The sequence below is a fragment of the Ursus americanus genome, chromosome 9, assembly GCF_024610735.1.
Source record: "Ursus americanus isolate L20-20 chromosome 9, mUrsAme1.1.p, whole genome shotgun sequence".
NCBI lineage: Eukaryota > Metazoa > Chordata > Mammalia > Carnivora > Ursidae > Ursus > Ursus americanus.
In genome coordinates this window covers 30,575,882-30,596,090 of record NC_142135.1, presented here as the reverse complement: position 1 = coordinate 30,596,090, position 20,209 = coordinate 30,575,882, and the positions used below count along the sequence as shown (strand labels likewise).

Below are 20,209 nucleotides of genomic sequence, written 5' to 3'. Positions count from 1 at the left end.
GAAGATCTTCCAAGAACATCTCCGTCCCTGGAGTCTGCATCCAGTCAATAGCCTCTTGGCTCAAAATCTAAATAGATGATAAATGAGCTAATTATACAGCGAGAGGTCTGGGGAGCTGAAATCCATGGAGCCTGTAAGGAGACTTGTTCTACATCATGTCTCACTCCCTTTGTGGAACCCTCAGCCCTGTTTAGATTGCCACGTTGTTGTGGGACAACCTCTTAGCCACCCTCTGGTTCTTTGTCTCTTATTTGAGCAGTAAGTCAATGACTTTTCTAAATAACATGAACTTTTTGCCAGTCCACCTGCAATAGTCTGAACTGAAAGATTAATTTAATTTTATGGAATTAGACATAACTTGAAACATGATGGAAATTAGTATGCAAATCAGACTTTACACTAAGGTCTTCTTTTTTTTCCAGAAATAATACAATTGGTCTGGATAAACATGTACACAGTATCCTAACCCTCCTTTAAAGGATTAAAACTGAGTTCTCAGGAAGTCAGTAGCATATGATATTTAACACTCTGGGGCAGAAAAGAAGGAAAACATTTTTATGTGAAGAGGAGAAAAATCACTTGTGTTTTAAAAATACCTTTAAATATGAATGTGTATGAACTTGGCAGAATGATTTGAGAGGAAAAGAAAAAATATATATGGTAGCATTAGGAGAGGAATTTAATATATAAGAAAGCCATTCTGAAGCAAATTTGACAGTTTTAAATTACTTGCCTTTTAAAGATATAGACCTTGTAAAATTGGTTATGAAATGGAGGTCATATATCTTTATTTGTTAATTTGTAGAATTTATGTTTTAACATTTATGTTTACTCTCTGAAGTCATGAAGAATATATCTTTCTTACCAGTTTCCTTATATCTGAAAAATAAATGTGTCATTCCTTACTGTTTCAATAATGGATCATTTTAGGTTAAGTTTGTTCCGATAAAGAAATTATTTTGGAGTTTATGTGAAAAAGTAAATTAGCTGCATATTAAAATCACTGTAAACCATTAATATGTGCAATCTCTTAAAAAATCCACATGCTCCTAAATCTTTATACTCATTCAAATAATTATGTTTACTGGTATTTGGTGGTAATAATAGTTTATATGTAATATAGCTTGAAGTATTAGTGAGATACCACATCATAACTGGCATGGCCAGTGAAGATATTAATATTTGAGAAGTGTTCTCAAGTCAAAGAGACTGTGTTCTATTTTCCCAATGCAGTTGTTCTATACACTAACCATGCATTAAAAAAAAAAGAAGAAGAAATCACTATACATTTACCACATTTATTTTTCAGTTTACTTTAACTGAATACTAGTAATTTTTAAAAATACTTAAAATCTTATCAGATTCAGAAGAGTGACACCTCGCCAATGAATTGGTCTTCATTCCTGAAGAGATGACCCATCATGAAAACCCACACTATGAGAAACTCTTGCTAAATAAGGAAATTACCATATGTAAACAGAAACAAGATCAGTGATCTCTGACGTTTTTTGAGGGTACATACCTATCAATAAAATATGTGCCTCCAATACATGTTTGTATATGTTAATAAATTATATGTATGAATTACTATAGTATATTCTGTATGTGATAAAACATATTCCCAAAATAGAATTATTAACATAAATAGAAATGTTAACGTCTGTCATACCACTTCCAAATAGAGGATTTTGTGGAATATCGGCTATACCCTGCCCTGTACACACATACACACTGTGGAAAACATGAGTGTAGAATTCCCATCTTCCCTGGACCTCTTAAAATAGTTCTGAGTTGTATAACTGCAAGTTCAAATTACAAAACTCAGATCTTTTTTTATCTTTTACAAGTGTATTAGTCATCTATCACCAAAATAATAAGATGTGATGACCCTCCCAAAACACAGTAGTTTAAAACAATAAGCCTTTATCATTATTCACATGTCTATGGGTCAGCTGGATGGCTGTGGGCTTAGCTGGCTCACACTCTGTGATTAGTTGCAGGGTCAGGGTGGTGGGGCAGTTTTGCTGATCTTGGATGGGATCTCTTACGTGGCTTGCTATGGACTGGTTCAGGATTACCTCAGCTGGGAATCTCGGCTCCTTTCTACGTCTTTGTCTCGTAGATTCCTTGGAAATCATGGTTCTCACTGTGGTCTTAGAAAAACAAGATTGGAAACATAAATGACCAATTGTTTTTTCATGCCTCTGCTTTTATCAAGTTTGCTTCTATTTGGCGAAAGCAAGTCACTTGACTGAATTCAGAGTCAGATTGAGAAGGGAACAAAAATGTAAAGAGGAAAAAGCATGAATGTGAGAGGCCAGTAATTAGGACCATTAATGCAATCAATCCACAACATCAAGAAAGTCTCTTTTCCATTAAATATATGCAAATGGACTGATAATTTCCAGATAGCTTTAAGAGCTATATAACCAGCCAATTGTACCCCAGTGATCTGATTATTTAGGGTAGTTCTTTGGCCATAAAGGCTATAGATGTTCAATTTTTCTTTAATAATTCAGCTCATTGGACGTTTAAGTTAAATGTTAAAATTGTATTCCCAAAGGGTTTTGTCATCACTGACTTAGGTTGTCTGGGCTCCAAGGGTGCAATAGAGGTGGAATCGTGACTCTCGTAATCATGTACTCATTGGTCCCCATGTGGATACTGCTGACTAAGTCTACACAGGACACCGTGCAGTAGAGAAAGTAAGCCTCCTTTCATGAAACATTGGCCTAAAATTAAAGAAGAAATGCAATAAAACTCTATAATTTAAGTTAGAAATAGATAATTCCAAAAAGAAGACATAGTATTCTGTGTCTTGTAGTATGTTTTACACAATACATTATTTAAAGAACAAATACCCCCAAAGTGGGAAAAAAAATAGCACCTCCTTTTAAAAAGCAAACAAAAATTCTGAATGATCACTGTGTATCTAGTCTTGAGGTAACTTATAAATGTCCCAAATTCCGTGTTACCATCTTAGAAAACATTGCTCATTTAAAGCATCATAAAATACTCAAAAGAGAGGAATAACATCTTCATCTTAAGTCACATTATATAATTTTCTGTGTTTTCTAAATGTACTGTTTCAAATAAAGAGCTGAAGGACTTCTCAGAATGCACATTCACCCTTATAGCATTAACTATCATTCCCGAAATGCTCATTCTATGCCATTTAGAGCATTCATTTAGTACTCATAACTCTGTAGCTAAGTTTATTGCCCCAGATTTACAGATTAAAAAGATTTAGGAAAGTTAAGTAACTTGCCCAAGGTTACAATCAGTTGTAGAATCAGAACTTGAATCCATTTCTAAGACCAAACCCTATGCTGTCTAATCTTAATCATTACACTGTATTACACTTATTATTACATAGATTTTTAAATATTATTCAGAACTTTTAAAAGGTGAATGATTTGAACAGTGCATGCAAAGGAACTAAAAATGGTCTTTGATATTGGCCAGGAGAGAAGGTCCCATGGCTGGCCGGCCTAAATATCCAGCATTTCCCTAGGGTTCTAGATGCCTCTGACTCCCAGAGCTCAGAAACATTAATATAGGCCAGCCATGATTGTGTTTTCACTGAGCCACCTTCTCATTATTATTTGGTCCCACAACAACCAATAGTGTCTGGCCCTTTGGGAGTTTGATTTCTTATAATTGATTAAATTTGCATCTAGTTAAGTAAAAATTAACCAGGAAAATTTTTTCAAGGGATTCCTTGGCTTTTATCACTGTATACTTAGTCTTTCAAAATCATATATGTTACCCTCAAAGTGCACTTGATGAATACCCTCAAAATGAAGGTCTAGTCTGAAATGTAGTTACCAACTACCCTTTGACCATCCTTACTTTATCAGTAAAACCACCTCAGGTGTTCAGTTTTGGAACTGTCATTCAAATTAAGTGATTAAGCTTCATTTAAGGAGCTATTTCTATATGTCTGGAACTGTAGTTAAGATATATTCTAGAAGCAATTTGAGAGAATAAGTTGGCTAAATTCTGGCAGATGAATTAGCTATTCCCAAGATGCTTCTTAGAATAAAGTAAATAAAGTTTACTTTCTAAGCCTCTGTTATGCTAATTTAACTGTGCCAGAACAGTTGTTTATTTAGTGGAATTCTACCATTATTTAAACCTTTGGTAAGGCAAAAGTAGATTTTAAAAAGTAGAGGAAACATTGGCTAGTGTTGGTCTATGCATGTGGGCAGCATTTTTAACCACAGAAGATGAGGATAGAATGAAAAGCTGTACATTTCTAAGACCTTGTTCCCCTTTCTCCGAGAGATGACTCCTAGCCTCTTTACCCTCAGGAGCCTCTATCCACAGAAAAATAATTCCATCATACTACCTTAGATAAATACACTGAAAAGGCAAAATCCCTTAAAGTCCTTTATCAAGAAGTTTTTCAATGACGTAATTATTTCTTTCTTAGTAAAAAAACTAATCTTGATCTTTTGGAGAAAAATTAGAAAATACATGTAAACAAAAGGGAGGATATTGGAATTATCTATAATTCAATCATCCAAGTAAACCTGTAACTTTTAGTGTGACTTTCTTAGGATTTTTCTGTATATTTAATGGATTCATACTGTTGTGATTTGTCATTTGCTTTTTCCTACTAAAATACATACTGTAAATATTTCCCATGTCATTATTCTTCAATAATATGATTTTAATGGCTGCCTAGTAAAAGAGGGCAAACATTCTATTAAATATTCCACTGTGTACTTAATCAAGCTCTCTGTGTCACAGATTGTTTCTTAACTTTTAGGGTAACATTACAATAAGCATACATCTAACAAAATCTTCCAACATCCAGAATTAGTTCTTTGGCATAAGTTCATAATAGGTGTATGTAAAATTAGAAGTCCGTAATGAATTTTGTCAGATTATCCTCATTTAAGGTCTTACCTCCACCAACAGTTTTATGAGATTCAAATTTCCTTGGACTCTATCATTGATTACTATAATTTAATTTTTTTCTCCATCTGATGAATTTTTAAATGGTGCCTTATTTTATTCATGTTTCTTTTATTAGAGACAATGAACATTTTTCTTATTCATTTTAGTGTTTACATTTCTTCCTTTTGAAAATACAGGTTTCTCTTTAAACCATTTCTGAGATTGTTATCTGTTTAGCCTAACTTGAACTGACATTCCCTTCATCATTGATCAAAAAAAAAAAAAATTTGAGAGACTTATTTGAGATTAGCCCATGAAAACTGACTACTGTAATTCATTCAAGTTTGTAGGTATTTGGCATATTTTTAACTTTAGACAATTTAGCTTTTAGTATTATTTTTTGTTAGTGTTATAAAGAATATTATTACTTCTTTGTCCAAATGCATTTTGTGAAAGTGTTAGATTTACCACTGAATAACAACAATACAAAAAATTAAAATAAAAAAAGTAAAGGTATGAGTAAGTCCTCATCCTAATTGGTCCTATGTCCTTTATCTTTTAGGATAGTAAGAGGGACATTCCATCCACAGTAATATGGCTATGTAGACCAGTTTTTCTCACTGAAGTATCTTTTGTTTTCTAGAGTTAGTCCTTTATCTTGGAACCGTTGGCTCCCATTCTTAAAAAACTGACCTGACCAGGGCGCCTGGGTGGCTCAGTTTGCCATCTGACTCTTGGTTTTGGCTCAGGTCGTGATCTCAGGCTCCTGAGATCAAGCCCCACATTGGACTCTGTGCTCAGTGCAGAGCCTGTCTGAGATACTCTCTCCCTCTGCCCCTCCTGCTCACGCTCTTGCACTCTCTCTCTTTCTCTCAAGTAAATAAATAAATCTTTAAAAAAAAAAATATCTGAACAAAGCCTAGTGAGGAAAGGAAAGCAAATGCATAACACCTGTGCAAAAGCAGCTTCTCGGTGTCAAACATCACTGTACCTCTTTGAGGGAATGGCATTGACATAGGTCTATTTATTTGTTCACTCAATAAGTAGGTGCTCAGGACTGGCTTCAGGGGAGTGGGCTGTGATTTTAAGAAGTTAGGGAAGGCCTCAGATAAAAGAAGAAATAAAAATGGAAACTTCTTGAAGAGGGAGCATGGAAGGAGCACCCCGTGCTAAAACAGAATGAACAAAGGAGAGAGGAGTGGGAGCTGAGGTGAAGGTTGAGGGCCAGACCACAAAAGGCCTGCAAGGCCCATTGGAAGCGGGTACCTGGGACTGCCCCTTACTCTCCAGGTGACCGTCTCTGTGCCTCGGCTGCTTCATCCATTGTGTGGGATAATGACGCTTCCCTCACTGAGCTGTCATGAGGATACAGTGTGCTGATCCATGTCAGGTGTTTGGAACAGGGCCTGGCACTTTAAAGGTACAGCAGTTGTTTGTCATGATTATTATTATTATCATTTTTAAAAAGATTTATTTATCTGAGCGAGAGAGAGAACGAGAGAGAGAGCACGAGCAGGGAGGAGGGGCAGAGGGAGAGGGAGAAGCAGCCTCCCTGCCTAGCAGGAAGCCCACCGTGGGGCTCCATCTCAGGACCCCAGGATCACGACCTTAGCAGAAGGCGGGCAGTTAAGCAGCTGAGCCACCCAGGCATCCCCTGCTATTATTATTTTTTTAATTGCTACCCAGACTCTAAAGACCTGCAATTTATGGCATATCCATCCCACTTTTCTTATTTTATATGTCGTCTTATATTCTGTCTTTTAAGATAATCATGCCTGAATCTCAAGTAACTTTATGTTGTGGAAAATATTCATATTCATAAACCGATGTTTTCTGTCCTTCAAGAAGTGGGGCTATAGGTGATGAAAAGGAGTTTCAGTGTGGCCCTAGACTTCTGGGGCATCAGTGCATGCATGAAAGTGGTATTCTCTGCGTAAGTCACTGAATAATTCCTAGCTGATTTCTGTAGGAACATGATCAACTTCAGAGACTAGAGTGATTAAGAGGGAAGACCCTGGAGGCAGATGGTATGGGTTTGAATTTGAGCTTTGCTGCTTACTCAGTGGTAGGCTCGGGCAACTTTTTAAAACTCTTTATGCCTTGGTCGCTTTATAACCTTAGGATGATAATAGTATCTATGTCAGAGTTCATTTGTGAGGATTAAATGAAAGCATATGGAATATTACTTACAATGTTGACTAGCTTGTAGTTAGTAATAAATATTAAGTACTATTATTATAATCAGTGTTTTAAAGTGACTTACCAGTAAATAAGTAAATGAAAATTGGAATTACCACGTCAGGAAATTTGTCAAATATTTTCTACATTTTCATGTTTCCCCCTCTTTCACTACAACTAAGTGAAAATTGTGAGAAATTGCCTCATCAGTTATTTCTTCCCGTTGATTTTAATGGCGTGTTATGCTTGCACATTTGATGGACTGATTCGTGACTGTGTTCGCTGAAGCCGGGAGAGGGCAGGACTCAGCTTCCTGGAAGCTCAGCAGCCACGCTCACAGCTGTGGGTGATGTGCTCTCAGATTCAGCTCTCGTTCTGGATAAATTTTAAGAAAATAAAAGACACTGGTATATTCTGAAGGAAACATCACTGTGTATTGAAGTCAATTGCTTTAACTTGGCAGCTTCTGTTATTGCAACACGACTGGCTGTTTTTCCTTTCTTCCTGGAATATTAGCACAGGAATATTAATTTCCTTAATTCTGCTATTATCTTCAAGGAGAGTGCTTAATTACTTGGAGCTATGTGAAGAAGAGGTTCTGCAGGCTAATCTAATCCTCTAAGAAAGTCTGAGAAATCTCTTGGATGAAAAGCTAGTGATAAATCAATGTGTGATATCTCGATATGGAATAAACAATCAGATACCTGGGGGCTAATGGACTTAGTTGGGAGACAGGGACTAGAATGTTTCTGCCCTTACTTTAGTGATGAAAATATTAGCATCTGTAGCATTTACAATACATGGGGCCAAAAATAAAATTATCTCTAATGCTGTTTAAATAGAAACTCCTGGGGCACCTGGGTGGCTCAGTTGGTTAAGCATCCGAGTCTTGATTTCAGCTCAGGTCGTGATCTCAGGTTCCTGGGATTGAGCACCATGTCAGGCTCCAGGCTCAGGGGGATCTGCTTGAGGATTTCTCTCCCTCACCCTTTCCCCCTCCCCCCCTGCTTGTGTATGCCTGCACATGCACTCCTCTCTCTTTCTCAAATAAATAAGTAAATAAATCTCAAGAAAAAAAAAAAGAAAACAAATAAACAAACTTCTGTGATGATGGAAGTGTTCAATAATTGCCCTGTTCCATACTGAGGAACCAAGTTTGTTACCTTATTTAATCTTGATTAATTTAAAATTTAAAGCCACATGTGGGTAGTGGCAACCATATTGGGCAGTATGATCACTTAAATAAGTATAAGGTCTATTTTTCTCAAATAAGCAGAAATCTGGAGCTAGGAAGTACAGGGACACTGTGGGTGCTTAAAGATGTTATTGAAGCAATGAGCTCTTTCATAGTCCTTTATCAGCAGCCCTCAGGTGTAACTTTCATCCTCTTGGTCACAAAATGGCTGCACTCTGATGCATCTAGTCTGTATTCAACATAAGAGGTTGGGTAAATCACTTAGCCTTTTACCTTGAGAGGCTCTTCTGTATTAATCTTAAAAGACTTTCACGTACCTCTCATTGGCCAGGACTTGTCCCATGGCCACCCCTGCCTGCAAGAGAGCCTGGGTGTCCAAGTATTTCTCTTTTATTGTAGAGAAAACAAAAGAAAGAGAAGGGTAGAATGGATATGGAGTGTACTGGTCTACAGTTTTGCCATAGCAGACATTTAATTAATTGTCCTATGGAATTCCATAATTCTAGGCCTGGAGTAGTTGCTATCTTTTTCAAAGATCTAGGTGGTAAATTTTACATGATACTAAATTTGGGCTTTAAGACTGTTTAGTACCATATAGAATATAGGGCTAGAACTTTGATGTATTGGGATGATAGAGAATTTTACATTTTAGAAAAACTGACTAATGACTGACTAATGTAAGTGGACTCTGAAGTATTAAAAACAATTTTGCTACTTAGGAAATAAAGATATTAGAGCTGGAAATTCAAAACCAAATGTCAGCATATATAAGGAGCTCATGGTTATGGGATGTGTGGTAGGCATGGTCGGGGTATAACACATGCCCATTGGTCATCCTGGAAGACTCCCCCCCACCAACATTAATATTTATCCTCTCAACCATGAGCAAATATTTAAAACCCCCCTTTACAGAATAGGAACCTGAGGCTAATAGCAGTTAAAGTACTTGTCCAAACTTCATAACCATTGTGTGGCAGAGTCAGGATTCAGATCCCAAGTGTCAGAAGAAAGAAGAAGCCAGGGCTCTGCAGTCACTTAGCCTGGGGCTCACAGTTTGGTTCCCTGTTTACTATGTGATCTTTCAAAGATCTATATCTGCTCATGTTTGTTACCCTGCTAGAAACTCCTTAACAGTGGCTGACCTATTAGATAAAATTGGCTCCCAGTACCTTACTTTCTACCCTGTATCCCCCAATGGGGGAGGGGAGGATACCTGCCAAAGACAATAGTTAAGAATTTCTTCTAATTATCTTTAGATCCCAGCAGGGCATCTGGCACATAGTAGACACTTAAACAATTATCAGTCTATGACAGAGATCAATAAATCTCCCATTGTGGGAGGACTATTAGGTTTTGTGTGTGTGTATGTGTGTGTGTGTGTGTGTGTATAAATATATATATATATATTTCTCTATTGGGGATGGTTGAAATTTTTTTTGAGAATCTTTGGATTTCTTAAGGCTTATTCATGTTCAGTATAAATATTTTCCAATAATTTCTATAATAATTTCTCTCTTCGAAGTGATGGGTATAGAGATTTATGTTCACTTAAAATGGAAACTAAGAAGAGTTTGTGTAGCCTATTCTTTATGTGTGTGTGTGTGTGGATAGAACTTTAGTGCTTTTATTTACATTTTTATTCTTTTTAAGCATTTTTTCCTGAAGTCATAAACCCTTTTAAAATGAAAGTATCCAAAGGCCCATTGCAGAGTTGAAAGAAACTTCATGTATTATATAAACCAATGGACCAGTTTAGTTTGCCTAGTCTTAAAAGAGAATCAATAGGATGAAATTAGCATTTAAAAAATACAGTTGTATATAGCACAGATGGGAATGAGAGTTATGTTTATCCCATACTCTCTTCAAATATAGAATTGTGCTCTTTACCTATCTGACTTCATTTCAGAACTAAGTGAAGGAACATTCATTACTATGTTTAAAATAGCTTGGTTTTAACAGCTGCCTCAGGAAGAAAACTTTATTGATTTTATAATTCTAAGAATAAAGACTTCACTTACCTAACTCTTTCTTCTTCTGAACACCTGCTGGGTGTAAAATGATACCCTACCTTTTCCAAAACAAAGCTGCTGCCTATTTTACAGAAATCATAAAACTTCGAGAACTCAGACGGATGCACAGAGTTTGGAGTATCTTAGATCTAACTTTTCAGTTTTTCTTCTTATCATGGTCTTCCAAGTTCTGAAAAAAATAAAATAGAGCCTTCTTACGAATATCGCACTCCTGCAGTACCAGTGGACTTCAGGGATTTCCTCATTTCAGGTGAAAATGGCTTGGAAGACTCTTTGTTAGTCCCCTGTAAAGTATACAGGAACAAAACCATTTTCGTAATCCTCTTAGCTACTAGTCACTTTCCATAGGTTGTTCCCTATTCTTACAACTCTTTGAAGGAAACATTATTGCTCCATTTTATGGACTAAATTACTGCATCTCTGAATAATTAAGTAATTTGCTGTGGAGGATTAAATTCCTCCTAATTCTGCTATTGAGAGGAGGAGTTTAATTCCCCTTTCCTTGAATTGGGCTGGCTTTCATGGCTTGTTTGACCAATAGCATGTGGCAGAAGTGATGTTCTAGGAATTCTGAGACTAGGTCATAAGAAGCCTTGTAGCTTCTGTTCACAGCTCCGGGAACACTTGTTGTTGGGGCCCCGAGCTAACAGAAGAAGTCCTGCTATCCTAAGACCACCATGCTCTAAGGAAGCCCGAGATATGCTAAGCCAGCTACAGCTGTCCGAGGCCCCAGCCTTTTGAGCTACCCCAGCTGAAATTCCAGTATCATGGAGCAGAGATGAGCTGTCCCCACTCTGCCCAGTCCAGATTCCTGGCTGAAAAAGTCATGAGATTTAATAATAAGGTGAACATGGTGGTGATGAGCATAAGATGTTGTTTAAGCCAGAGCAGATAAGTAGAACACTTGCCAAGTTCTAACCAAGAGTTTCTGACTCCAGAGTCTGTGCTTGGTAATCTCCCTGTAACTGTCAGCTGCTCATGTTCCTGGGATGCTTTATTAAATTTATGATTTATAACCATAAAAATAGAACCGAATGTTAAATTTCTCTTATAGGAGAATTAAGCTAAAACCAGTTTAAAATAACTCTGGCGTCATGCTTCATTTTTCTTCATATCCCCTAATCCAAAATGGCATCATATTATGTATCTGTTTCTTCAGCTGTCTGCCTCTCCTCCCGCAGAATATAAACTCCATGAGGATTTCATAGCTTCAACAGCATCTATACCAGTGTCTGGGACGAGTAGGTGCTCAAGGAATATTAGTTAAATACATGAATTAATCAATGATTTACAGTGGAAAGAAAGCATAGATATTATTTTTTCTGTATAGAAGATAATTCTTCTAGAAAAATATGAAAGCCAGAATATCACAAAGATAATAAAGCAAACATCTGGATGTCCCAAGCCCAGAATTAACAGGTGTTAAGATTGTACCATATTCGCATCAAAGTTTTTTCCTCTTAAATATTAAAAAGTTGAATCTGCCTATATTTTCTTATTCCCCTTTCTCTTGTCCCGGAGGCACTGCTATCTGTGTTCAACACACGCATTCTTATGTTTTTACTGCATGTCATTTTATGTACAAACAATGTCTGCTTGGCTCTGCCTCCGAAATAAAGTACATCATAATTCCAATGCCTTTTCACCTGATCCTGCTGTACCCCTAGTCCAGTGCCTGTCATCTCTTATGCACCATCTTGCTACTTGTTCCTGGCTTCTTCCTCTCTCACAGCATCATCCCAGCACCACCATCTCTTCTCCACACACCAGCCAAATTAGTCCTTTAAAAACATAAAATCAGACTGTGTAACCCCCCTCCTCCTAGTCCTTCAGTCGTCTCCATCACACCTGGAATAAACTGCCAAGTCCTTGCCATGCACACCAAGGTTCTGTATGACCCACTTTCCAGCCTAACTTCCAGCCCCTCAGTGTCCTTCCTCCCTGTTCTTAAGGTGCACGGGCCTCCTCTGGCCCCCTTGCTGTTTGGAGAGCACAGTGGGCACATTTCCATCTCTGGGTCTTTGCATCCTCTCATCCTGCCCGTCCATAGGCCTCTCTCATGTGGCTCCATCGTATCGCTGCCTGCATTCAGAATACCACTACCTGACAGAATTTGTACATGTATGTGTGCATGCATTTATCTGTTTGCTGTTTATTTCCTCATAAGATTATAAGCTTTCATTAGGTCAGGGATTCTATGATTACATCCTTTCTATAATTCTTCTATGGTTACATCCCTTTGATGCCTAGAATAATGGCTGACATGAAGTAGATGCCCCCAAAATATGTGTTGAATAAAGAAATATAGGAATATACTGTTCTATGTTTTTAAAAACTGTATTTAAGTTGTATCATACTGATTGTATCTTGTGGCAATTTGCTTTTCTCAATCAACATTGTTTTCAAAATATGTCCCTGTTCAGATCGATCGATCGATCTCTATCTCCGTCTATCTATCTATCTATCTATCTATCTATCTATCTATCATCTATCTATCCATCATCTATCTTTCTTTCTTTCTATCTGTCCTCTCTATCCATCTATCTAGTTCAGCCATTTTAACTCTGGTATATTATCCCATATGGTTTATTTATCCATCCCTCTACTTCTAGAGTATGGTTACTTTTAGTTTTTATTTTTCTAAACAATGCTGAAAGAAACATCCTTTTAAACATGCTTTCCTTATTTGTTTTTCCTTGTAGGTATATAACATAATAAACATTTGTGTTTTGTTCCCCTGGTAGTTAGATTCATCTATAGAAGTGATTACATTATATTTTTTGCTCAGAGGAGTAGTCTGCCACCCACCAAAGGTCCATATGCAAACCTAAAAGTCATTTTACAAGGGGAAAAAGACCAACATCACAAAAACTTTTTCCCTAAAGAACAAGTTTAATATTGTGTTTTAAATCTCATCCTTTTCTTTTATCATGCCTTAAAGATGCATAGGTTCTGCTGTCGAAATTCAAGTGCAATGTTATCTCTGATTAAATTATTTTACTCTGATGTTATATGCATGTATGTTTGTGTGGGTGTAGGTGGCAATATGACCATTTGAATTACTGTGGTCCGAAGTGGCTTAAGCAAAACTAATATTCCACTAAATCATAGAGAATCTTTTCAGAGTTTTGCATTTTTCTTGCTAAAGTTTAAAAAAAAGCCAATTTTATTACAAAATTGTGAACTTTGTTAAATGAAGACGTGATAAGTAAAAACACTGGGAAAACTCATGAGACCTATAATACTGAGGCATAATATAGACAATTTCAAAAAGAATTGAAACTTTCAATGTGCTTTGAAACAGAATAGTTTACCAGTGATATCATGTGTTTTGACTATGAAGCTATAGATGTCTAAAACAGAGAAGAAGAAAAAATGCTTTTGGGGGTGATATTTTTGCCTTCCTCACTGTTAAATGATTCTGGAAAGAAAAAAAAGCTGAGTTCAATTTACTTAATTGGTAATTTGTAGCGGTTTGGACATCCATTAATCTAATCTTTACTTAATCTAATCTTGAACATTTAAAAAGTTGATCTGTGCTTAGGAAAATTAAAAAGTAACGTTAAAGTTGAATGACAATTACCTTAACAAAGCTGGGAAAAATATTTGAATGGATTCAGAAAACATCATTCATTCATTTATCAGTTATTAATTGAGTTCCTATTAGGAATCAGGTGCTATCCCAGATGCTGGGGACACAGTTGTGGAAAAATACTTGAGGTCTGTCTAACACCTTATGAGCTCACTATCAGTGGGCGAGAGAGATAATAAACAAGTGAACTAATACTTAGATGAGATAATGCCCCCAGGGTGCTGTGAAGTGCTATGAAGCTGATGACACAGGGCAGTGTGATTGAAAGTGAAGTGGGGCTGGGGAGGGAAGCAGAATTGCTTGAGCTATGGTGGCCATATGGAAGCTCTGAGGAGGTAACCCTTGAGCCAAGAGGGGAAGGAGGTGTTAGCCGTGCAGATGTCTAGTGACTGTCTCTGCAGTGGAGGGAACAACAAGTGAATGGTACCGAAGGTAGGAACAAGTTTGCTGTGCTGGAGGAATACAGAGATCTGTGTGGCTGAGGAAGTGAGGGAGAAGGTGGTAGAGGATGAGATTGGTGGGACAGTGAGGGGCTTTGAAGGCTTGGATAGGACCTGCATTTTATGCTAGGAATTCCTAGTTATTCTTATAAATCACCAGAAAGATTTAGCAGGGAAACGGGATGACCAGATTTATATTTGTGTATGTGATATTATACATATATAACATTATATATTATAATATTAATGACTACTATAATTAGTAATAATATTATATGGGAGGCAAAATTTTACTACCACCCTCTTAGGATTTTTCAGCTGAATCTAGGAGTTAAACTGACATAACATAGAATAGCAGAAGAAAAACATGTATGTTTTGCATGACAGGGGAGCCCTCATAAGGAAATGAAGACCCAAAGAAGTGGTAAAACCTACATGCATTTATGCTAGGTTGCACCATTGTGGAAAAGTAACTAAAATATACAGGGAAGCCAAAGAAAGACAAGAATTATTTTAGTTAGGTCTGTTTGCACACAATTGTCTCAGCTTTGACTCCAGGTTGAAGAATGTTTCTTTTCTTCTGGTACAGGGAAGGCATCTTTCCCATGGGAGTTTTTAATCTTCTCTTTTTCAGAAAGAAAAAGGAAGATTAGAATGTCCTTCCTGCATCTGCTGTTTCCCAGGTGCCTCCTGGCCAAACTAATTCCCATAAGAAAGTGACATACCTATGGTCAATATAATAACACATAATAAACATACAATGTACACAGATAATATATAATTTACATGTACAGTCAAACCTTGAACAACAGGTTTGAATAGTGCAGGTCCACGTATATGTGGGCTTTTTTCAATAAATACAGTAAAATACTGTAAATGAATTTTCCTTATGATTTTCTTCATTACATTTTCTTTCCTCCCACTTACTTTATTGTAAGATTACAGTGAATAATGCGTATAACATAGAGATATGTGTTAATCGACCAGCTATGTTACTGGTAAGGCTTCTGGTCAACAGTAAGCTATTAGTGGTTCAGTTTTGGGGGGATCAAAAACTATACATGGATTTTCGACTGCACGGGGGGTCAGCTCCCTTAACCCCTGTGTTGTTCAAAGGTCAACCTGTATAATATCATAAATATGTACAATATATTTATGTTTTTATTTTTTATATTTATATATTTTAATGACCTTTCTGGCTACTACCTGGAGAGTGGATTGTAAGGGGCCATTAGTTGGGGAGGGCAGCTACTGAGGAGGAGTAAAGGCATGTTTACCAGCAGTTCAGAAGAGAAAAATGCACTAGTGAATTAGATCAGAGCAAAAATTTTCAACCCAGGCAATATCGACATCCCAGGCCAGACCATTCTTTGCTGGGGAGGTGGGGGGCTGTGCTGTGCATTGTAGGGTATTTAGCACTATCTCTGGCCTCTTCTCACTAGATTTGTAGCATCACCCACCTCCCTGCCCAGCTGTAACAGGCAAAAATATCTCCATACATTGCCAGATGTCCCTGGTGGGGGCAAAATTGGCCCCAACTGAGAACTACTGTTGAGGTGATAATATTGGTGGGAAAAAGAAGCCAATTTTAATACATAGTTGGTGGTGGAGGGCAAATGGCTTGCTGACTAATTGAATTTAGAAGGTCCAGGGTAAAGAAGACCTTGGTTCTGTAGATGACCCCCATTTGCATGCAAATAACAATGTTCTTTTTGCAAATTATACTTATCTTTAGTTTACTAATGCAGATCCTGAAGGACTCTTCTTGACAACAATGCCTTACTTGGGAGTTTTATTGCTATTTATAGGGTCTACTTGAACACAGAAAACTACAACATAATTTACTAATATGTGCTTATCAGTGCTTCAGTCAGGTGTTCTCCCTAATTACTCTCAATTGTGAGGATCTATGATATAATGAAAGGAAGCTATCTCTTCCTGATAAATATCAGTGCATCTGCTTAATCATTTATAATGGCCTGAATGATTCATGTATGTTTGTGTGACTTTATAAGCGCAGTGGGGACTTGTAGGTATGAATTTATGTCCCAGATGAAGAGCTAATACATTCTCTGTATTTGGATGTGAAAGGGGCAGAGGTGACCATAAAACTATGGAAAGTGGGTATGGTTTGACTCAAAATAACAGGGAAACAATTGCTCCATCTTTCGTTTTGCTGTCCCGTCCTCTGGAACCATCCTGTCTTCACCCCTGCAGTGTGTGGCCCTATCACATCCCTCCCTGTCTTCACTAGGCTCAGCAGCCCCAGATATGACAAGTGTCCTTCATGTGACATAGTTCCTCACCTTTCAGTGCTCTGATCACTTATTTCTTTGTAGAATGTGGTTGGGCGTTATCTGCATGATCAACCACATTCTGTGGGTACCTAAACCTAAAATTAAGTTCCAAAAATGATCAGATAGATTAAGAGTAAAGGAAGGCTTTACTTCCTTTATTCTGGATGTTACATCTATTTTAAAAATCAAACTAGTTTTTTTTTTAATCCACATGACATTTTTTTTTTCTCCATGGAAAAATTTAAAATAATCATGACTTTCTGTCTAAAAATGAAAATGGACACTATTTATAATGCTTTTGCTATAAAAATACATTGGAGTTAGTAATTATCGAAATTGGCATAAACAGAAACAACAGCTATCATTTCATGACTGCTGGTCATATGCCAGGCAGTTAGTGAGGCCCTCGCATATGTTATTTCTAAATGGCTTGATGCTTCTATCAAATGGATATTATTATTCTCAGTTTATAGATTTAGAAACCTGAATTGAGAGGTTATGTAGTCTCACTCAAATTAGTATTGCTGGTGAGTAGTATATCCATGTTTCAAACATAATCTATTTGGTTCAAGAGCCTATATTCTTAACCACCTCACTCTCTGCCACCACTTTTTAAAGTCAAATAGCCACCACTGACTGAGTGCATCCCACTCTGTTCCAGGGATTTTATGAATATCATTTCAATTACTTCTCACCACAACCTAATAAAACGGGTGATTTGTTCCAGTTTTATCACTAAAAATATATAAGGGTAGGAGAAGTTTGATACCTTTTTTTTCATCAGGACCTTATGATTTCAAGCGACAGAAAACCTAGGTATCAATAATTCACGTAAAGACAAAGGGTAGAACTGGCTTCCATCATGGCTGATACCAAAGTATATAACCGCCCTCTCTCCATCTTTTTTTTTAACAATATTTTTTTATTATATTATGTTAGTCACCATACAGTACATCCCTAGTTTTTGATGTAAAGTTCCATGATACATTACTTGCGTATAACACCCAGTGCACCATGCAATACGTGCCCTCCTTAATACCCATCACCAGCCTATCCCATTCTCCCCTCCCCCCGAAGCCCTCAGTTTGTTTCCCAGAGTCCATAGTCTCTCGTGGTTCATTCCCCCTTCTGTTTACCCCCCCTACTTCTTCCCTTTCTTCTCCTACCGATCTTCCTACTTCTTATGTTCCATAAATGGCTCTCTCCGTCTCTTGGCTGTGGTTTCCTGTCGGTGTTCCTCTCACACATTGCCTTGCCTGTTTAGGTGGCTGAATGGCTTCCAGCAGCTGCTAGCTTACATCCTTTCTGCTCACCAATCTTTAGCAGACCAACCATGCCTCTTTCTGTACAGTTCCTACACATTTCTGGAATTGAATACATTTTCCTTATTGGTTGCAACTGAATCACATGCTCCCCTGGGGGCAAGGAAGTGGGGTCAACACAACTCAAACTCTATGGAGTAAGGAGAAGTGATACCTTGCCTCCCCCCACCAAAAAAAAGGGGATGACTGGTGAGCAAAACAGAACAAAATATCTGTCCATTATACGCACCTCTGATCCAGGAGTAGTAAGTGACATAGTCAGGATTCAAATTCAGATATGTAAGACTCCAAAGCACTTTCTCCTATCCTTTACACCGATCTCTTCATCTCCAGATAATTGTCTTTAAAAATCCATTGTGAGATAATTTCTCAATCTCTTGTGCTTTTGTGAAAAAAAAAATGTGTCATTTTGTTAAGGAAATGACATTTCAAAGCATCAGCATGCTTGTGATATATCTTTTAACAAAAGTAACAAGCTGTCAACTTACAGGAAAATATTATTTCTAGAAGATAGAAATTCTCTAAATTTTAGGTTAAAAAATGTAATGATTTGGTGTCTAATTTCATAGTATATTTTTGCATTGAATAAAATGTTCTTCTTCATATCTCCAAAATGGTATTTAGCATAGAATGGACTTTCTCCTCACCATTCATCTTAGGGCTGCATTACTATTTTCTATCTTTCCCACTAATATAAATAGTCCTCGGCATTTCAACAATCTTTAGTTCAATATCTTTGACCTTCGACTTTAGGGATAGTACTCTCGCCTTTGAAGAAATTAAGCAGAGGAGTGTAAGCAGAAAGAAATAATATAAACTAGTAGGAAGTGCAGGATTAGGAATCAGGAAACCAGGATTATGGTTCCAATTTGATAATACCTCCCTGTAAATGAGGAATGGCAAATGAGATTCTTTCTGAAATGATCGCCTACAGTGCTCTAATATAATCTCTTTAGTGGCTGTATTTTCACCCTGAGTGCAGTGGAACTTTCAAATTACCAGTAAAGCAACATTAATTCACTCAGACAAAATGAATTGAGCATCTATGGCAAGGTATTGTGGTAGATACGGTGAAGGCTGCAAGATGACTCCTTAAGAGATCTGTCATCCCTAAGATGCAATGATTGTCTCACGTGTCTGACACTGTGCTAGAAGCTAGGGCTATAAAGGTGCATACAAAAGCCCTAAGGGGCTTATCATTTAGCTGGAGAGATGTGGGCAAAGAGAAAGATAAATACATATAGAAGGAAGCATATACAAGGTGCCATTTAATAGGACAAGCAAGTACTTCAGCCATTCAACTTCTCATGAGCCGTTCAGACCTTTGGGGACTGTTCGCACATAGATTGTAATAGGATGAAGCTAATTGCTTCTATGAATATCAGCATAAAGGTAAACGTAGGAGGTCAAGTAGGTATACAAGGATTAGATTGTTGACTATGTCCACATCCAGAGTGGACTAAATAAGGAAAGAAAAGGATTGAAAAACCCATCACAGAGCAGAGAAATGGTCATGTCTTCATATGTTATAGAGTTGTCCAATACAGGAGCCAGGAGCTCATATCAACATGTGTTGTAGGTGAGAAATACACCCTGAATTTCCAAGATTCAATATGAGAAAAAATGCAAAATATTTCAATAATTTTTGATTTGGCCACATGTTGAAATGATAATATTTTGGATATATTGGGTATGATAAAATATTAATAAAAGTAATTTTTTAAAAGATTTTATTTATTTAACAGAGAGAGAGATAGCCAGTGAGAGAGGGAACACAAGCAGGGGGAGTGGGAGAGGAAGAAGCAGGCTCCCAGTGGAGGAGCCTGATGTGGGGCTTGATCCCAGAACACCAGGATCACGCCCTGAGCTGAAGGCAGATGCTTAACCACTGAGCCACCCCGGCGCCCCTAAAAGTAATTATTTTTAATGTGGATTCTAGGAAACTTAAGATTACATATATGGCTTATATTATATGACTGTTGGATAGTGCTATTCTACTTGACCAGATTAGGAACTAGGAATGCTTTCTAAATCCCACTTTTTACCAGGCCTCAACTCCAATTTGTGAGGAAGACTCTCTTTGTTGGTTTGCCTCTCTCTCTCTCTCTCTTTTTCCCTAGTGTTCTTCTGTTTTGATCTTAAATTCCACATATGAGTGAAATCATACGGTATTTGTCTTTCTCGACCGACTTATTTCACTTAGCATCATACTCTCTAGCTCCATCCATGTTATTGCAAATAGCACAATTT

At 37.3% G+C, this 20,209-nt stretch overlaps 1 protein-coding gene across 2 annotated transcripts in view; it reads left to right on the top strand.

Annotated features, from left to right (window-relative positions):
• OXR1 (oxidation resistance 1) overlaps window positions 1-20,209 on the top strand; it is a 433,246-nt gene that overhangs the window by 135,134 nt on the left and 277,903 nt on the right. The gene's annotated exons all lie outside the window — the stretch shown is intronic.